This window comes from Protopterus annectens, chromosome 8.part0, assembly GCF_019279795.1.
Source record: "Protopterus annectens isolate FY-2018-M chromosome 8.part0, PAN1.0, whole genome shotgun sequence".
NCBI classification, from domain to species: Eukaryota; Metazoa; Chordata; order Ceratodontiformes; family Protopteridae; genus Protopterus; species Protopterus annectens.
The window spans coordinates 1,084,021,802-1,084,042,155 of NC_056741.1; positions in this window are offsets into that span (position 1 = coordinate 1,084,021,802).

A 20,354-nucleotide genomic window follows, 5' to 3' on the forward strand; every position below is an offset into this window, starting at 1 on the left:
TAACAGTTTTAATTCCCTGTCTGTAAATCTGAATTGGAAAATACTTTGTCATTTAAGGTATGAATAATATCAGAAATAGAGCTACTGTGAATGTAAATGTTGCTATTTTTCTCATCAGTGAGCTCTATTTGGCGGGTCCGAAAATTGTCCGCTGTAGTCAACGTCCTACCCAAGAAAACTAATAATAAAAAAAAAAAAAAAAAAAAAAAATATATATATATATATATATATATATATATATATATATATATATTTATATAAAATCTATATATATATATATATATATATATATATATATATATATATATATATATGGGAGTCATTGATGTGTTTTAAAGATATATATATATATATATATATATATATATATATATATATATATATATACATATATATATAATCTATATCTATCTAGCTATATATATATATATATATATATATATATATATATATGGGTGTCATCGAGGTGTTCGAATGATGCATTCATCACATCCAAGAATAGGTAGTTGGCCCAGTTAATCGAACATTGCCAGCTTTGTTTTGGTCCGAGATTGCGGACAGTGGGGACTGATGAGGTTGCCCTTTCCCCATTGTAGAGCAATGTTGGAGATGGTATATACAATACGTAGGGGGTGTGGATGTGCTCTCACCCACATGGTGGTGGTGCAGGGTGGCTAACCTCCCCCTTCCAAAAAAAATCCTTTTTTTTGTTCAGTTTCAATTTTTTTTTCTGTTCTGTATAAAAAGCCAAGCACAAACTTTCTGTGTTGTGAATTATTTAGCTGTTTTTCCCAGATTTTTCATTTGTCTCAGTTAGAATGCAGTGCTCAAGCAAGACATATATATTTTTGGAATCATTTAGTTGCCTTTCCTAGGTTTTTTGTTTGTCTTAGCCAGAATGTGATATTCAAGCAAAATGGACTTTTTTTTGTAATTCATTCTATAGATCTTTTTTTTCCATACATATTTCTTTTTCCCTTTTATGTCATGGGTGTGGTAGATGGTACCTTTTCTTATGCTTTGGGATCCATTTACACTGTGCATGAATAAAGGGACATACTTATTATTTATTATTTATAGATGCTGTGTGACATTGAATATTAATGGTGCTCATGGCTTGACTATTCAGCAATGTATGTACACGTCGATTAAATATAAATCAGGTGCAGAAATATATAATCATTTTTGGAATAACTAAAACAATGGGTGCGATGGTACTTATTAAAACATTAAGTTCTGATGTTTTTTAGGATGTGTATTATGGATTTCAGGGAAGGGTTGCTGCTTTTATGCTAAAATGTAATAGTGCATTTATATTAATTGGATCTATGACTATTTTTTTATCAGCTATTTCTAAACAATTTGGGTGAAGTTTTACAAGAATTAGGTAATACAGCAATAATAACTGGTGGGGATTGGAATGCAGAATTAAATTTGGAGTTTGATGGATCTTATAATGCCAACAAGAGCATATATAGTGTAGCTCATGATTAAACTATTGCCATTTTAGATGCTTTAAGGGAGATTATATGGTGCACAGAATGTAAATAATCCAAGGAAATTATATATTATTTATTTCTTGCAGGTTGTTAAATCAGATTCAAGGGAAAATATATTTATTAAGGCCTATGGCATATTATGAAAGGATACTTTTTTGAAATAATTACCTGTTAATTTTTCAGACCACCTTTAATTAGTTATAGGTTAATGTCCATAAAGTTATGATTGAATATACAAGGAAAATATATGCAGATTGGTTTAACACTCTTTGTTTTTGTGATAGTGTAACAAAGAGTGTAAAATATTTTTGGTGCTATAATAAAGTTGGGATACTCTCATTTAAGATGAAATGGGATGACTTTGAAGCACATATATATATATATATATATATATATATATATATATATATATATATATATAGTGAGATGGTATCCATGTTATGAATTACAAATGAAAAACTGTACCATATTACTAAATTCTTTGCAATGAAGAACTTGATGGTATTAATGAAAGAAATATCTCAATGTGAAACACAGTTATATAAATTAAGAGGGTATAAGAACTTTAAAGAAACTTTTTTGTAAAATGATAAGACAGGAAAAGTTTAGCATCACATGTGTAAGTTATATAGGAGTACAATACTGATGCTGAACGATGATAGTAATGTAAAATATACAGTGACTAAGAAGATAAAATATATTCTCGTAGAATATTTTGAAAGTATATATTAATGGCAATTGGATTAAAGAAGTAGTAATATACAGAACTGGATTGATGATATACCTTAGGTGAGATTTATAAGCCTTGAGAATTTCCTTCAGGTTATAGAGACAAAAGAAGTAGGGACTCATTCTGGATGATTGTACTGCAGAATATTATATAACATTAAAAAAAGACATAACCCCTTTACTGTTTATGATGATAAGATGTATGACTATCCCTAATTGGGAAACATCTACATGCGTGCAAGTTGTTAAAATAATTCTAATTAGAAAACAAGAGAAAGACGGAACCCAAGCTGAGCAATATTGACCAGAATTCATTTTGAATCTTGACTACCATACTACTGCTAGGATCGTAAATAATAAAAATAATAAAATAAATGCTTGACTAGATAATGGATTGATTAATTCACAGTTCAGGTTTTGGCTAGGTAGAACAACATGTATGACTAATAAATATTTATAGGCTGTTATATTTAGTAGAAAACATATTTCTAAACAAAAGACAGATATGTTAAAATCTGATGCATCAAAGGCCTTTGATGTATTAATTAGGCCATAAATTTGAAGGTATTGGAGTACTGAGTGCTTCCTATAGGTGTTATCAGAATAATATGGAAAATAAATGAAACAACAAGGGCTTATTTAAAAATAAACGGGAAGGACTCAAGAATGCTCATCTTGTCAACTGGGTAAGATTGGTGTTTCCCCTTTTAGGATCCCTGTTTATGTTAGCTATTTGTCCATGTCTGTATAAAATTCAAAGTATAAGTAATAAGGAATATGACACAGAAATAAGTAAGAAACAAATATTGCTTATGCTTATGCAGATGCTATGTTGATTATTATGAAAAATTTGAACTTTATTTAGAAGCCAGATCTCAAACCATATTTGTTTTTAATCAGATCACCACTATAATTGCAGAATTCCTTTCTTAGGAATATTATGCATTGGGAAATTTGATGAGATAAATATGAGGAAAAGTTTGGTCATGTATGAAAAAACTGAGATAAGGCTGAAAGCATTAGATAAGAACATTATTTCCATTATTGGGTCATATCGTCATCACTAAAATTAGAATTCTTCCTTTGTACCTGTTTATTCTAGAATGTAGCAATATCTCCAAGTGTATTATGTTTTAAGAAGATTAAAATATCTGTCATTAAATTTTTATAATGAAGAGGATCCCCACAAATTCCATGGTCTGTGGTTAGTTCTCCTTTGAATCACGGTGGATGGTAGTACCAGATTATTTTAAGTAAAAAATTCTGTTTGTACCTTTATTCCCATAATTTCTCTACAGTTTAAATATTATAATACCTATGAGAAGATTAATTTTATAGTTAGTCCAGAGAATAGATGTTATTTATGGATGCCACAAAATTATATGAATAAAAACATAATTGTTTAATGTTTTAAACCTAATAGTTTAGAAATTATTACTATGACTTTTCTTTGGGAAACATGGTGTGTCAGAATATTTTTTTCCTATAGTTCTACAACATATTTATTTTTGTATGGTCAGAATACAAAAAATAGATGTGTTGGAACCAATATTATTCTGGACAGAATATATAGAAAAAGTGCTTACTGGATTTGATAAATTGTTAGAGTCTGATAATAAAATAAATATTTTTTTCAAAAGATACTTTTATTGAATTATCATAGCGAAATATGCAAACTTGCATTTATGTAACAGTAATTAAACCATATTAACAAATTCACATGTACAAACATTGTACATCACATATAATCTTATGTATAGTATAATCAAACCAGCATTAAAAATATTGCTATTCCTCCTCCAAAATATTTTCTGCATGTATTTTCCACAATTTCATTTTTTTAATTTATTCCAAACATTTTGTAAAGGTCCCGCATCCTGTTGTTTTATCGCTGTTACAATTTTGACTGTTTCACATATGGTTGGTTTAGTCTTTGACTTCCATTTTCTAGTAATTGCTTTTTTGGCAGCCACCAGAATTAAACTTAACAAGGACTTATTATGTCTAGGTTATTCAGATCCTGTTTCCCAGCTTAAAATAAAATATTTGTTAGCCACACTCAGTACTCAGTAAGGAATTGTTAAAGTCTACAACTTATTACATTCTGAAAACATATGCTGTCAGGTACCGCTTTTTTCTTGGCTATACTTCCAACATTTGCCATCTACCAGAAGAAAAATTATTTGGAGTTTGCTTGGGGTATGAAAGTACTTATGCAAACACCTCCAATCAAAAATTCTCAATCTTCTAGACTTTCGTATATATTTGGGAGTCTTACATATGTCCTCCTATTGTTTCTTTGTGAATTGCTTATCTAAGCTCTCTTCCCAGTCTTTTTACCTCCCCTGATTGATTCCTATAGTTATTGTGCAATGTTGCATATGTCCTACTAATTTCCTCTTTTTTAACAGCAGCTTATGTTCCAGATTCAACAAAAAAATCAACCAAGGCAGGTCTTTCACTTAGGATTCCCCTTTCCCATTCTCTTTGCCTATACTCTGATATCAACCCATTATAGGAAAGACAATCTATAGTCTTCAGTCCAAGCAGCTTCTTAGCCTTTTCTCATTCCATTACATTTCCCTCTTGAATTATTTGTTCCCAATACCTTGGTACCTCTGCCAGCTTCCTCCAGTAAATTCCACCCCCATCATGCCTGCTGTCTGTACCCTTAATTGCAGTCATTCCTATTGGCAGAATTGTTCTTCTCCATTCACATGTCGGCTTAATTCTTAATATACTTTGTTTCATAATGAATATAATATACTGCATGACTGTTGTTATTCTCCTTTAAGGATCTACATCTGAAATTTCACTCTTTCCTTATTTATTGAATTTCCCCCTTGCTTCATAATCATCCCTTTCCACTTTGAAATGTAGTTTGCTGGTTGTATTATGTATATGAGTCTTAAATGTGTAGCTCTAAGATATTCCTTTAAATCACTTAATCCAAAACTTCCATGTTCTGTTGGAAGGATCATCTTAATCCACTTAACTCTTGCCCTTTTCTCCTCCCTGATAAAATCCTCAACTCTTTATTAATTACTATCCACAAATTCTCCTGTGGTTGATAAACATATGAGTATAAAACTTAAGGGACTAAAAATATCATTCCTGCACAATTTTTATCTCATCTGCTCTTATCTGTTAATTGTTTTTCTACATGTAGCCTTGTAAAATAAAAATTATTGAGACAAAGAAGACCATTTATATATCATATTGAACTTTACTTGTCCTTGACTCAGATTTCTATTTATCCAGGGAAAATAAAGTGGAAGAATGGCATGAATACCAAATTTAACACTGCTAACTGGATTGGTCATTTTAGGAATCTTATCCTCTTGCATAAATCAGTGAGGAATGTGGCAATTCCATGTAAAGTTATATACGGGATAGATTACACTGCACATAGATTGTGTTTGTTGAAACTATCCACATATAATGATTGTTGGCATTGCATGTCTCATGGTGTAGATTGTTGGCACAGCTGGTGGGCATATTCACAGGTGACTGAATGCTAAGTGAATACTCATGTATGAATTTTGACCTTTCTAGGAAATGACATACCTTTATGCCCACAGCTTTTTCTGTCAGATATTTTAGAGGTAATTCCAAGTTAGTTTAGCTTGAAAATTGCACTTGCTACGACGCTATGATGATTGCTAAAACACACATTTTAATTAACTGGAAAGCAGCACCAGTAGCATTAGAAACATTTGAGGAATGAAATTATTTGTATATGAAATATGCCTGTTTGCACAAAGTACATGTTTAAATATTTTTTATTATGAATTGGATCCACTTTATCCTTTTCTCTTTTCTCACCCCATTTGCTCATGTTCGTCATTTTATGATTCTTCTGTATTTTAAAGGAAGGAATGAACTGATTAATACTAAATTACTAATGAATTAGAGTTTATATTGTACAATTATTTTAATGACTAGAAAAATCAGGCTATAAGGACAATTGATTGAGCAGTGCAGAACTGCTCAGCTGAGCGATTCATAGACATGCAAACCTCCCATAATGAGATGCAGCCTCCTGAGAATATGCATGACTATGATTTGCAAAAAAGCACAATGGTGCAACTAAATAAATTGGTGCAGTATGAATACCAACCAAAGACTTCTGATCATTTTAATTAAGTCATTTGCCTTATTTTTTATGTTAAATTGAAAACTCATGAGGCTTTAGTCAGAGTTCAAATCTTTTAATCCTCACTGATGTTTTGAGTATTGGTTTATTCAAAATGATCTTCAATTGTTTGTGGTATTACAAATAATCAACAATGATTTGTCAGCTTACAAGAGCCAATGGGTATATATAGAAATGTAAGTAATTTTTTGCTGTTAAAAAATATGCCTAAAGTTTATTTCTCTGTTTGAAAATATTGCCTTTCAGAACTTGTAAGGCTGACTTAGCAAGTGCTTATAACATTCTTAAGTTTGTGTAAAATGGGATCATGCCTTACCAACCTTCCATCAGAAGTAAGTTCTGTTTCTTTTGCTAGGTCAGAACATGCCATTGATTCAGCTTGGAGGCTTTATTCCAGTGCTAGGAAAAGATCCTTTTGTTAGTGATCATGCAAGTTGTGATATTGTAACAAAGTCTGGTTTGGTTAATGACAGAACATAATCATTCAAAAGTGGAAAGACTGCTTTCAGGGTAAAGTCATGATGATCTTTTAAGGTCTTGTTGTATGTCATATTTTTGTAACATTTCTATTCTTTACTACATTTTGGAACATATCCTCTGCTGAATTAATTCCAAAGTGTAATATCTCGTACCTTCTTAGCCCAAGACATTTTATAAATATATTAATACATCGACCCTCTCAGTATAACACTGCACAAGCAAATGTAACTTGTAAAGTATTGTGTTTTCCTTTATATTTTGAAGGATGTCATCTATGTGAGTATTAGGTAACATTCTCTGGTAGCAGCAGTATTAGTATTCTACATGTCAACACACATTGTTCCTTGGTCTTGGTGTTTGATCCTGAGTGGTGTGACAGAAAGTGAGAACTAAAGAGCAAGAACAGTAATACACCTGATTATATGAGCATCCATCAGCTGGTTATTCACAGTTTTTGATTTAACTAAGCTGTACAACTTACACTTCTGTGACTGGCACACTGGCTGTACTTTTCAGTTTATGTATGGTATGACATTTTAATTCTTTAGTTTGAGAGAGCCCACAGATATTTCAAGACATTGTTTTGGCAAGTGAGCTGAAGATGTTTTAGTGGAACTGGGAATTAGCAATCATATAAGTTCCAGATGAGCTGGTACATGTTAACGTTTGAGAAACCTGATATTGCTTTTCACTACAAATAATTATAATGTGGTAGGGGTGTTATAAAGTATGATACAAAACAAGAGGTCCTGTGAAGCTATAAGAAAGCAGAAACCTTTGTAGATTCTTAGAAGCAGTGTCTTAGACATTTGCCAACCAGTGGCATTAACTGTAGTACCAGAGGTAATGAAATTTGCATACTTTGCAATAGTATTGTCACTGTTGGTAAAGATATATCAACACAGAGCTATACAGTGAAAGCATATGGCTGTGTACGTTGTTCAGAGCCCTCAGCACTAGATGTGACACAAGCTAGTGTCTGTGACAAGTAGTCACAATTATTCACTTTATACCCTGAATGTGGAGATAAATCCTTTGCAGGCAATGTAAGATACTTCTGAGTTACATAACCTTCTAACACCACTAGTTGTGTTACACATAAAGAATTGATGTCTGTAAGATACATAGCTTTACCAGTATGTAGGAAAGTAGTACATTTTGTGGATTATGTGGTCTGAATGTCCTGTCACCATATGTGCTGTGTTGTATAACAATTTCTTGAAAGAGATAGGAAATTGTTGGTAAAGTCTTTGACGGAGTGGTCTGCAAAAACAAAAAGTCACTGCCTCATACTGTGTCGCTTCCATATGAAAGCCTTGTACATTTTACGTCAGCATATCAAAACCATACTGTGCTTCAAAATATAGAAATGACATGCTTTTATGTATTCATACCAACCACTACATTTTATCAGTGCAGTTTCATGTAATTATCTAACTGCATTAACTTGCTAACTTTCTTGTTACTTTAATTATGTAACAGATGAAAAAGGATGTGTGTAATATAGTCCACCTTCCTAGTGAAAGTCATAAATATCAGTCTTACTATTTGCTGACCAATAAGTACCATAATGTCTGCGCTAGTGCGTTTTAATTAACCAGTCTAACACTTGATATTATACTGTTACAGGGTTTCAAATGAGAAAAGATATGATATTATTTAGGATGATCTTTGACTCATCTTACATGGAAATGTAGATGAATTTGAGCAGTTTTCGTATCGACAATATTCCAGAGACCTTTTGCTTCCACTGCCCATTTGCTATTTACAATTTAGGGGCTGACCCATTGGCTGACAGCCCCTTAGTGCACTCACTCCCTTTGCAAATCCTCATTGGCCACCAGCCCCTTGCTTTTTTGTTTTCTGTATAAAATTGGAAATGTATGGTTAGTTTGTCAAATACTGTCTTAGAAAGACTTTTTTATGAAGGATCTTACTTTTTTAATCAAATACAAGAAACGACTAGATGAGTCAGACTTTGTTCATAACATAGCAAATCTAAAGCTGTGCCATTTGTTACAAAGAAAATGGAGTCAAAAATAACTGACAATTTCAATAAACATCTCAACACAGCATTCATGTTAATGTGGTTTTCATTAAAAAACATATTAATACCATTTCAGTACTGAATTTTGCAGTGCACATGGCTTGTAATATTTTAGATGAAACATTTATGAACAGGCTTCAGTTGAAAATGGGTTCTACCTAGTCAGAAGTTTCCATTTAATAAATGAAAATAAATAAGTGTACTATAAATTTGTAACTGCATATGCTGAAGAATGTTACAGAACAAAGTGTGATACAAGAGTAAATGAGGCATTTATGTATACACAAAAGTATATCCATGGCTACGTGCGTGAAATGGTGCTAGTTGCCATGTGGCATTAAGAGATTACATAATCTTGTCTCATACTTGCTAGTTGTATTATTAAGACAATTTTCTTCTGTTTCTTTATTTGTAAAATATTGCCTCTATCAGAAGCTCCCAAATGCCACCCAACATTTTCCCACCCTCATCGTTTCTCTCCTGATTCTTATCCCCCCCCCCCCCGAGTCATTTAAACCAGGTATGCCCTGTCCCATTTCTTATTTTCTTTACAGCTTCATTTCCTAGGCAATGGTTTCTGTATAGTATGATTCTTCCACCAGTAAGTTACTGAGAGCAATTGTTCTTGTAAAGGTGATGTTGCCAACTCCTACTAGGCTATTGGAGTTGAGTAATGCAAGTGAGATTTGTTTATCACTAAAACATAAAGGATGGGGTGTGGGTCCAGGTTGAAGTCAGGCTGGAGCAAGACCTTAGACCAGTCTTTTCTGTTGGAAGCAAGGTTCATTGTAGGGCAAACCTTTTTTATTTAAACAATAACTGTTTATTAGTGAGGCAGGTGAATGTAGGAACTTATTACTCATGGAACTGGCACATAGTTGTTTCTCATTTTTTTAACAGTATGTGATCTCCCTGGCAGTCATATTATTTATAAAGTTGCTAAGTTTTTCCATCAGCATTTTATTTTTTTTAATTTTACTAATTAGATGTAGGTCATACTTATGTTACTGTCAGTTTGCTTTAGGAATGTATTATCAAAATGCTTTGCTGACTCAAATGCATTATACACAATAATGTTGTGTGTGTTCTGCTTTTCCTGTATGCATCTTTGGAATCCTCTGGAGAGGTACAGAATATACTTATCTATGTCTGGTTTCCTGTTTGCATGCAAAAATCCTTCATATTGTAAAAACAGAAAAAATGTACTGGAATTCAGAAAGTTTTAATACAAGTTAGCACCCTATAAATGTTCTGTTTTCTGGAGTAGTATTTGCATTCTTTCTTCTTGCGGCACTTTGATGCATAGGGAATTGTAACAAGGTACTTGGTACCTTAGATGAAAAAAATTGTTCAGAGAGGAATAGAGCTCCCAGCTCACAAATAAATGGACTGGTAAGTTTACAGTAGGACACTGTGACGGCTACAAAAGGAGAGGAGAGTCAGTGTTTCTTTTTCGGCAGACTCATAGTCTCTGTACAAGCTCTTTTTTGTAACTGCTTACTCTGTTGGAGCAATGCCACCATTTGTACAGCTCTCAGAGCCATGAGTGCTGAAATGGTGTTAAGTAGCACAGCTTGGGCAAGGCAGTATTCTGCCAAGCCTTGCCGCTTACAAGTACTCAGGATGCTTTGTGAGTAACTAACACCACAAAAGGGTGGATCAGAGAGTGCATCACTGGTAGATAACAGATGTCAACTAAAATAAAATACAGCCAAGAATAACTTAAAAGAAATATACCTGGAATTCCTGATTCATTTGCAGCCCACTGATAACTATTTATTAATTTTGAAAGAGTATTACAGAACAAATGAAGAGAACGTAACGGGGCCAAAAAAAGTCACGCTTGCATTTCAGTCAGGTACTATGGGGTTAATGTCCGCCATTTTATATAGCAACTTAGTTTCCTTTGGAGATAGAAAATGGAGTCAGTTTTTCAGCACTATTACAGTTGATGATAGTAACGGAAACTCGAGTGCACAGTGTTTCTCTTTTTTTGCACATAATGCAGACAGACTATAGAAACAGAAAAAAAATCGTATATTACTACATAAAATATAACTGGATTACAGCACAAAAATATGGTCAAACAGAAAGAACACAGCTGTCAGCAGCTGTAAGGATCCAGAAATAAAACAAACAAATGCACTTGGAACTCCAAAGCAGGAAACCTCTGTTGTGATTTTACCTGACATGCATGCAGGTAGACTGCCCAGTGTCACTAGATGGCTTTGAATAACTGCTTTAAATTTTTTGAATATGTTTTATTAACATAACATGACATAGATAATAGGGAAATGCAGTGCAGCCTCTGATGTTCACATCTGGTATTAGATTGCTATAGTAACACAAACATTTCTGTAAACATTGTCTTCTGCATTTGTAGGATATTTGGTGCATTTCTCTTAATACATATATAACTGTAAAGAAAATTAAATTAAATAAAAATGGAAATAAATTCTCAAAAATAAATAAGTAGAAAGTAGTATGAGGAATTTTTTGTTTCACCAGCATTTATTTATTATTTATTTATTTATTTACATGTGTTTACCAGGTAAATGTCTGACTGGGCAAACATAGCCCATTTTCAGTGGAGACCCAGGGAGAAAAGCTCCAGCACATACACATAATTATACAAGAAAAGAATATAGAATCTCCAGTACATATACTTAGTTATGCAAGCAGAAAGAAAACAATATAGAATGTTTGCATATTATGCTATTATTACAACTATTGATCAAAGCGTAATAAAAATGGGTACAAAAAGCATTGTGATTATTGATTACACACAATAAGTTGTCTTTTTATTTTTTTTATTTATTTATTTATTTATTTATTTATTTATTTATTTATTTATTTTATTTTACTTTATTTTTTTTGTGTAGGGTCAGATGATATGGTGGTATCCCTGAAAGAGGATATGAGAGTGTGATTGAGAAGCAGAAGTCGAGGATAGAAGTAGAAACAGACTAGTCTGGTGGAGAACAGGAGCAGATATTTTGTCATATTTAGAATATAACACAAGGGACAAACAATTAATCTAACACATTGCAACTTTCCAGAATTAAATTTTTAAAGTTTTTTCATATTATACTACATCCAATTTAAGCTGTGGATTCCTTTTATTTCAAAAAAAGTCCATAGCATTTCCTTTCCAGCCTGCTCATGTAAATACCCACTTGCTATCCTGCCCTCTCATTATTCTAGTAATGCTGCCATTCTTTTATATTAGTTAACTGCGATTAGTTAAATAAGAAACTGACTAGCTTTCTGACCCTTTTCAACCATAAAATGAGCTCTAATACAATGCATAAGTATAAATGGTACTAATTTACAGAATAACTTTCAAGTTGTAGCACCCATATAGCAGTCAATATTACAAAAGCCATAGTATACATGTAGCAGCTAACACATGCTATAAAATGCTTAAGATTTAGCTATCAGTTTATTACACACATACAGGTAATCTGGACATACTATACAGCATATACAAGATTGTCTTAGATTACCAGACAGAGTTTTCTATAGTATCTGTACATGCAGGCAGTATATATTGAACATTAGGCAGAATTCTTCCTCTTTGGTAGGACATGTACACAAAGGAACAGTTAAATCAGTCTACTTTTACAGAGCTAGATTCAAATGATAAACAGTCATCTTAAAATTATAAGGTACATGACTTGCAGTACAGGTTTTTATGCAACCATTGTCTAAACAGTCTATCTTTGTCAATAGTGTATTTACATTTGTTTTATTTGAGTGTTGCTCCTTCAAATTGTTTTTTTAACCCTTCAGTGTTTTCTGGATGCACATCTCTTTGAGTATCTGATTCCAAGCAACAGAACCTATTTTTTGAAAATAGGTTGTGACTTATGACCAAGCCGGGGTGGGGGGGATCTAATGTGGGTTATTCACAGTAGTGGATTTCTCTAGTTAAGCATTTACTATATAGAGGTGAAGATGTTAAACAAGAGCTTGATATTGGCAGCTAATTTAATTTTTATTTGAGATCAAAGTGGTATGCTAAAGGATCTGCAAACAGCATAAACAAGAAGATTCTGTTAACAATGGCTTGTAGAAGGTGAGCATACAATTTGGATCTGTTAACAACATAAACCAGAAGATTTTGTTAAGAATGGTTTGTAGTAAGTGGTTAGTACTACTTGAGTAAAGCAAAAGGGGTGGGGGTGGTAGTTTCCCCCTTAATGCTACGTTTTCCCTCTTTAATTCCCTGTTCATGATTCTTCTCATTTGGGGTGCACAGACTTCTGTTTTCATTCATTCTTCTTCTCATCTTGTTGATGTTGACTGGTGAATCACAATGGAATCAGTTTAATTCCCATCTCTTAATACTAGCTAGTAGTTTAGATGTATGGTTAAACACAATAGTTTCAAGAAGGTAATCTAGTCATCTGCTACAAGAGTGAATGGTTGTCCATGCCAACACAAGTGGGAAGTTTTACACCTGTAATTTCTCAGTATGAAAATACTGCTATGTGTAGTTTTGGTAAATGCCTTTTCAAAGCAATCATGTATTTGCAAAAGAAAGACAATATGCAGTTATTTTAACTTGTGTATGGATTTTGGTGTATTTGTTTCGGTTATTACGGTACATTTTTTCTTTTTAAATAATCTTAGAGATTCTGATATTGTGCCAGATTAATAGCCAGAAAGTAGCTGCAATACCTAGTTATGCTGCAGATTCCAATTTTAAATGGTAATGTGCATACTATATATCTATATCTAAATATTTATATGTCTCTATATATCTAGATATATATTTTTGTATTTATATATAGATATAAAGCTAAATATATATATATATATATATATATATATATATATATAGTTGTATATGGATAGATATACATGTATAGATATAATAAATATGCTTATGTATGTATGTATTACTATAAATGTTATGAATGTTCATTATACCTACTAACTCTCAAGTCTTAGTAATTTAGATAAGCACATGCATTCAGACTGCTGATTAATATCATAAGCTGTTCATTAGAAAAATGAAGTCAAGGTATATTGTTAAGTGTGACTTTAACCCAGCCAGCTTAACAATATCCTCTGTTACTTACTTTGAGTAATGAGCAAGTAATCTTCACTGTGTTCAACCATGCTAGCCAAGCTGGCTTAGATCAGTAAGACTGAATATCCAGATTATACACTCCTCTTTTTTTATATATCACTCATTAAACAGTTTGCATGTATTTTCTTTGCTGTCCCCAAGTATTATTCTGTTTAGCGAGCTGCATGTAATTGCTTATAATATCTTAAAGTTTGATGATATGTGAGATTTGGGTTCTGCCGTTCTTAGTCAGTCAGTGATGTTGAATTTATGTAATAAGGATGTCGGTTTATATATGTAAAATTTCACTGCTTGCTTTTTGTACTACAGATTTTCTCAATAGAACTTCACTGAAAATGATCCAAAACTTAGTTGAGCATCCCAGAAAACAAAGCATAAATAAAAAGAAATTAATATTTTTCAAACTACTATAGCATCTGTTTGTAGCAGAGCTTCATAAGTAGCAATTACCTTTTTAGAATGTCAGAAATGCTATTATATATATGCTAGAAATCCATAAAATTCAAACTTTTTTTATTGCCTCCTCACAACTGACAATTGGCTGCCACCATTTTCTCTCCTCCTTCTTCACTGAGTCTATCAGACCAGTCATAGCTTCCCCCAGGCTATACACGAACCACAGCCAGTGAGGATAACAAGGACCCTAGTGCAGCAACATACTTTACCAGGGAGTGATATTTTTTGTATGATGTCATCCCCTCCCCTTAGATGTCCAATGGTGACATGCTGATATATTGCCCCACCACTGCAGTTGCTCTGTTAATGTCCCATGCTTACTCCCCGAAAGGGCAACACACTGTGTATGTCACCAGCCTTCAACAGGGATCAACCATGAGGTGCACCCAAGTGTGTACATTCTCCTCTGAATGGGCATGCCCATCCCTCTGTGCCAGCACCTCACACACTTGAGCAATTAATTGAACCTGGGCTGTAGTCAAGACTTTAGCCTTCTTTGACATGGTGCTGGCAAAATTCAGTCTTTAACTTTTTAAATTCACACTTAGTTTTATTTAATATCAGTTCACACTCTTTTAAATGGAATACTGCTTTCATTGTAACATTGTGAATCTTAGTGGACCTTGCCTTATGTTATGGCAGAGCCATAACTAGGGGAGGAAGAATGGGGTGGCTTCCATAGCATCAAGCTCTCAGGCGGAAATAATTGTCAGGTGCCAGTTGTGGGAAAGTACCATATTAGCTCTGGAAATGAAAGCCAACATTGCATTTTATGGTCACATTAGAAGCACCAGAACATTCAGTGTGTGAAGTAACTGTAGCAAACTGAAGCTGCTTGCTACATTCTCAGAAGATTAGAGTTTTGTTTTGCTTTTTCACCTCATCTTCAAGGTGGGGGAGGTACAATGTTCAGAGATATGTACATGGAGCTTGATGACCTAACTACAGCTCTGTATTATTATGCCATCACCTGGTATGTATTGTGTTATGGAACATGTTATGACACAAGGGAAATACTGCCAGCCCAGCTATGTGGAATTTTGTAAATAAACAAAGAAAGTGGAAAAAAGTGCCAAACGTAAGCTGATAACCAAAAATAAGGCATCGGAAGGTTCACCAGAATAAAATCCACTGTTTTATTGATCGCACACGATATTAAAAAATGTAAAACACAATCAGAATGCATTAACTGTATCACCACGTTTTCATCACAAAAACTTCTTCAGATGAGCATAATCTAATTTAAAAGTATAATTGGGGATGTTTCTGTATATAAAGGGGTTTCAGAAGTTGGTATGCTCATCTGAAGAAGTTTTTGTGATGAAAATGCAGTGATACAGTTAATGCGTTCTGGATGTGTTTTACGTTTTTTAATATCGTGTGTGATCAATAAAACAGTGGATTTTATTCTGGTGAACCTTCCAGTGCCTTATTTTTGGTTATCAGTTTACTTTTGGCACTTTTTTCCACTTTCTTTGTTTATTTGTTCTGTTTTGTGGATATGGAAGGGCAGCCAGATTCCAACATGGAGGATCAAAGGAATGGAGGAGAATTGGGGGAAATTCGTAAGCTCATTGGCCAGTTAACCCAACTGGTGGGTCTATTGACTCCTGTCAGTCAATCCTTGGCTTTGCTGACATCACCAGGCAACCAGGAAATAAATCAGAGTGAAAATGGCAGAATTCAGCATGAGGCACAAACTAAGTTAAATGAGAATGCTGTAGAGGTTTCTGCAACAATTGGAAACAGAAAGTGTAGTTTGGATGATTTTCCTAATATGTTTAAAACCCAACAATGTGTTCAAACCCAACAAATGGAAAAAAGAGGGAGAGAAACTACTGTCCAAGCAGGTGCAGCTGGTAGCAGCAACAGGCAAGTGACTGAAAACACTCATAGCAGTCAAGGTAACAAGAGACTTTTTAAAGACATTTTAGACCCCAAATTTGCTTTTGTTGGTGAAGTGCCTTGTCATGACAACAACAATGACACTTATGCTAACAACCTTGCTAAACTTGACATTTATTTAACTAAATATAAGATGTATCAAATGGACAATGACTAAAGCAATGTTTGCAGTTAAATATTGTACCTAAGGGTTTAAGGGTGTGTAAATATCCAAATAATGTTACCTATGGCTCTGATTTTCACAAAGATTTGGTTGTTGCATTTGACAAATGTGGTTTTGATGTCATGAGAGCTATAATTAAAAATAATGTAAATTAAATGAGCAATATTTTTCATGTGGTTGAGCATACCAACAATAACATTATTAATGATTTAATGTACACTATTGAAGGTGAAAAGGAGAAATATTTTGATTTGTTAAGGAATATTGATTCAAAATGTAAAGAAGTGCATGTTAGAAAGATGAAAAAGATAGAGATATTAATGAATACAAAGAGAATGTGCACTGTCCCAAACCTAGGCAGGGGGTTAGGTTTTATGGTAATGACAAGTTAAACAGGGAAAGCGTACATGATGGTGGGTTTGGTGGGCAGGTCAATGATGTTCCTTTCAACATTCGAGACCCTTCAGATTTTCCTTCTCCCAAGAGGTCAGAAAGGTTGAAAACGAAAGTCCCAGTCAGTTACAGGTACAATGCCTGGACAGGACAACGGGGAGCTTACTAGAGACAGGCCCTGGGGTCGGAGTACTTAAGGATGGCCCCAAAATAAGTAATAGCAATTTTAATTTTTAATTATAGTAACATTGACGTGCAGGAAGGTCATTTTAATTTATTTATAAAGGGATTTTCTTTTATCCCTAGGAGAAAGTGTGATGTGTTTAAATTATTGGTGGGTTTTAAATTATATATACGAAAAAAGAATCTAGAACTATTTTTAATGGTCAAGAAAGGTCCAACTCACACAATGCCACCTTGCATAGGAAAAGCATTTTTAACCCGTCCTTGCATCCACAATTAAAGAACTTTGAATGTATGGTGGAGAATGCGTTAAATCAAGCCATAAATAAAAACAAAGTGACTCCGAATCTTAGTAGGGAAGAGAGAGACTTACTTGAACAAAGTAGAAGTAACAAGAATTTAAGAATTATGAAACCGGATAAGGGTGGGGGTGTAGTCTTAATGGACAAAATCACATACGAAGGTAAGATGATGGACATTTTGGGTGATGTCAACCAGTATATGAGGGTTTCTCTGAATGAAGTAAATATTGCTTACAAAAGAATACAAGTATATTTAAATGACTTGCTCATTAAAGGGCTTATAAACAATGATACTTAAAATTTTTTACATGTCGAGAAACCTAGGATTCCATCAATTTTTGGCATCCCCAAGGTCCATAATATGTGGGCAACACACCCTTAAGGCCAATAGTATCTGCTGAAGGTTCCATAATAGCCCCCTTAGCTAAATTTGTGGATTCCAAGCTCAAACAATTGTTCATGGGGGGGCAAATGTACTCAAAGACTCATGGGACCTTTTGAAAAAACTGCATTCGGGCCTTTATTGTGACAAACTTACTTTTATCACGGTTGATGTGATAGATTTATTTTCTTCAATACCCCACACTCTGGGTTTAGAATGGTTAGAAGAGGTTTTAAGTGAAACTAATGACATAATGTTTAATGATTTTAGAACATGTTTAATCTTAATGGATGTGATTTTAAAAAACAATTTTATATTTTTTGAGGGCGAGTATTTTAAACAACTAAGAGGTGTTGCTATGGGGGCCCATTGTGCCCCCACATACGCTAACATTATACTTTCCTACTGGGAAAAGAAATTTGTGTTCAGTTGTGATTTCAGGTGTTGCTGGAATTTTTATGCTCATTTTTTGGACAACATTTGTTTATTTTGGGTAGAACCTGAGAGTAGGTTTTTAGATTTCTTTAACTATTTGTCTAGCACCACAGATTTCTTAAGATTTACGCATGAAATCAATTTTAATGAAATGAGATACTTGGACCTCAGTATCAGTAAGGCTGGAGGGAACTTCAAAACTAGAGTTTACAGAAAAGCAACATTTTCAAACTCTTACCTATATTATACCAGTGCACACCCACATCACCCGAAGAAAGGGGTAGTAAAGGGTCAGTTTGTTGGAATATCCAGAATGACCTCAGATGACAATGATTTTATTAATGAAATTGCTTATCTTATGGATTTGTTCAAAGCTAGGGGGTACCCAGAAAAGCTTTTAGCAGAAGTATACAATGAAGTTTTGGAAGCAAGAAAATCAAGGTTTGCCCCCATTTTCGGGAGGGACAGTCAGGACCTTGAAAATATTCAAACATTGGAGTGGTCAGGTGATAACGGGTACAACAGTGTTTGGTTATTACTTATGACGGGATGCCGGGTTGGCCAGATACATTATAGAAAGAGAATGGAACAGATTTGCTAGTACATCAGACCTGCAGTATATATTTGATAAACCTTTTACAGAAGGGGATGCTGTATTAAAAACATTTTGGAGAATGGTACCCCTAGGACAGGTGTTCACCTTTCTAACAAAAGGGGCACACACAAGTGTGGTTGTTTTGCCCAATGCCCTTATGTTAAAGATGGAGAGATGGTTCATCTGAAAAGTAGAGACAGACTTATTAAGACAAATGTTTTTTCTAATTAAAGTACTAATGGAATTATTTATTTAGCCTTGTGTGACAAATGTGAAGCATTATATATAGGTAAAACTGAGAGAAAATTAAAGTCAAGAATGTATGAACACAGGTATAATATAAAAAAGATGAACTGTAACAATTCTCTGTATAAACATACTCTGAACTGTGCAGGAGCTGATTTTTATTTTTATGTAATAGAAATATTGCCCATTGATCCTAGGGGTGACCCTTGGGAAACACAACGAGAATATAGGGAACTGTACCGGCAACTACTTATTGAAGCTACTGGGTATCCTGGTTTAAATGAGATGGTTTCACTGAAGCCAGTCTTAAAGCTTAGGTCTAGCATGTCCAAAGGTCAGTTGTCAATCTCCTCTCCAGTCCAGCTGGTGAATCTGGGAATCTTGAGGCAATGTTACAACTGCCTCATGTACACAGACAACCCTCTCCTCCCAACAAATTCCAACACATGTGAGAGATGCAACCATATAGCCAAACTGGAGGCTAAGCTCTCTCAACTCAGTACTGGCGTAACCAGTCAGGAGGAGAAGGAAACCACACTCACTAAAATTCCAGTCTCACATAGACCTACCACGATAGCAAACCAAGCACATAAACACACAAAAACATACTTGGAGGCTCTAAATAAAAATCTGCCTAAGCAGCAGAGACCTCCAAAGCAGACACCCAAGCAACCGCTACCCCAAAACAAAACACGTGCAACACATAGCTCACAAAGCCAGTGTATCGAACAGTCACAGCCCTTAAGGCTAAACAACACACCTGATACACTTGTAATAGGTGACTCTATCATCAGGCACACTGACGTCCCACTCACCAGGCTGAACAAGGAGAAGGTCACGGTGAGCTGCCTGTCGGGCGCTAGGATCCGCCACATAACACAAGCATTCAGGTCACTCCAAGGTAAGTACAAATATGACTCAGTCATTGTCCATGCTGGTGTGAATGACCTGAGATGTACCTCCCTGGACTACATGAAAAGAGACATAGAGGAGCTCTCTGAGCATGTAGCCCAGGCCGGTATGACCCTGACCTTGAGTAGCATCTTACCCTCACCAAGAATGATGACACAGTATGAAGACAAGATTATCAATTTCAACAATTGGCTTAAGTACTGGTGTCATTCAAAGGGGATCCAATGCCTGTCAGCCTGGGATGACATGCTCGACAAGCCACGATGCTTCGCTAGGGACGGCTTGCACCTGTCACCCCTGGGCTTTTGGATATTGGCAAAGGCTCTTGCTACCCCCATAGTGCATTTTTTAGGCAAGACAAACCCACCTCCAT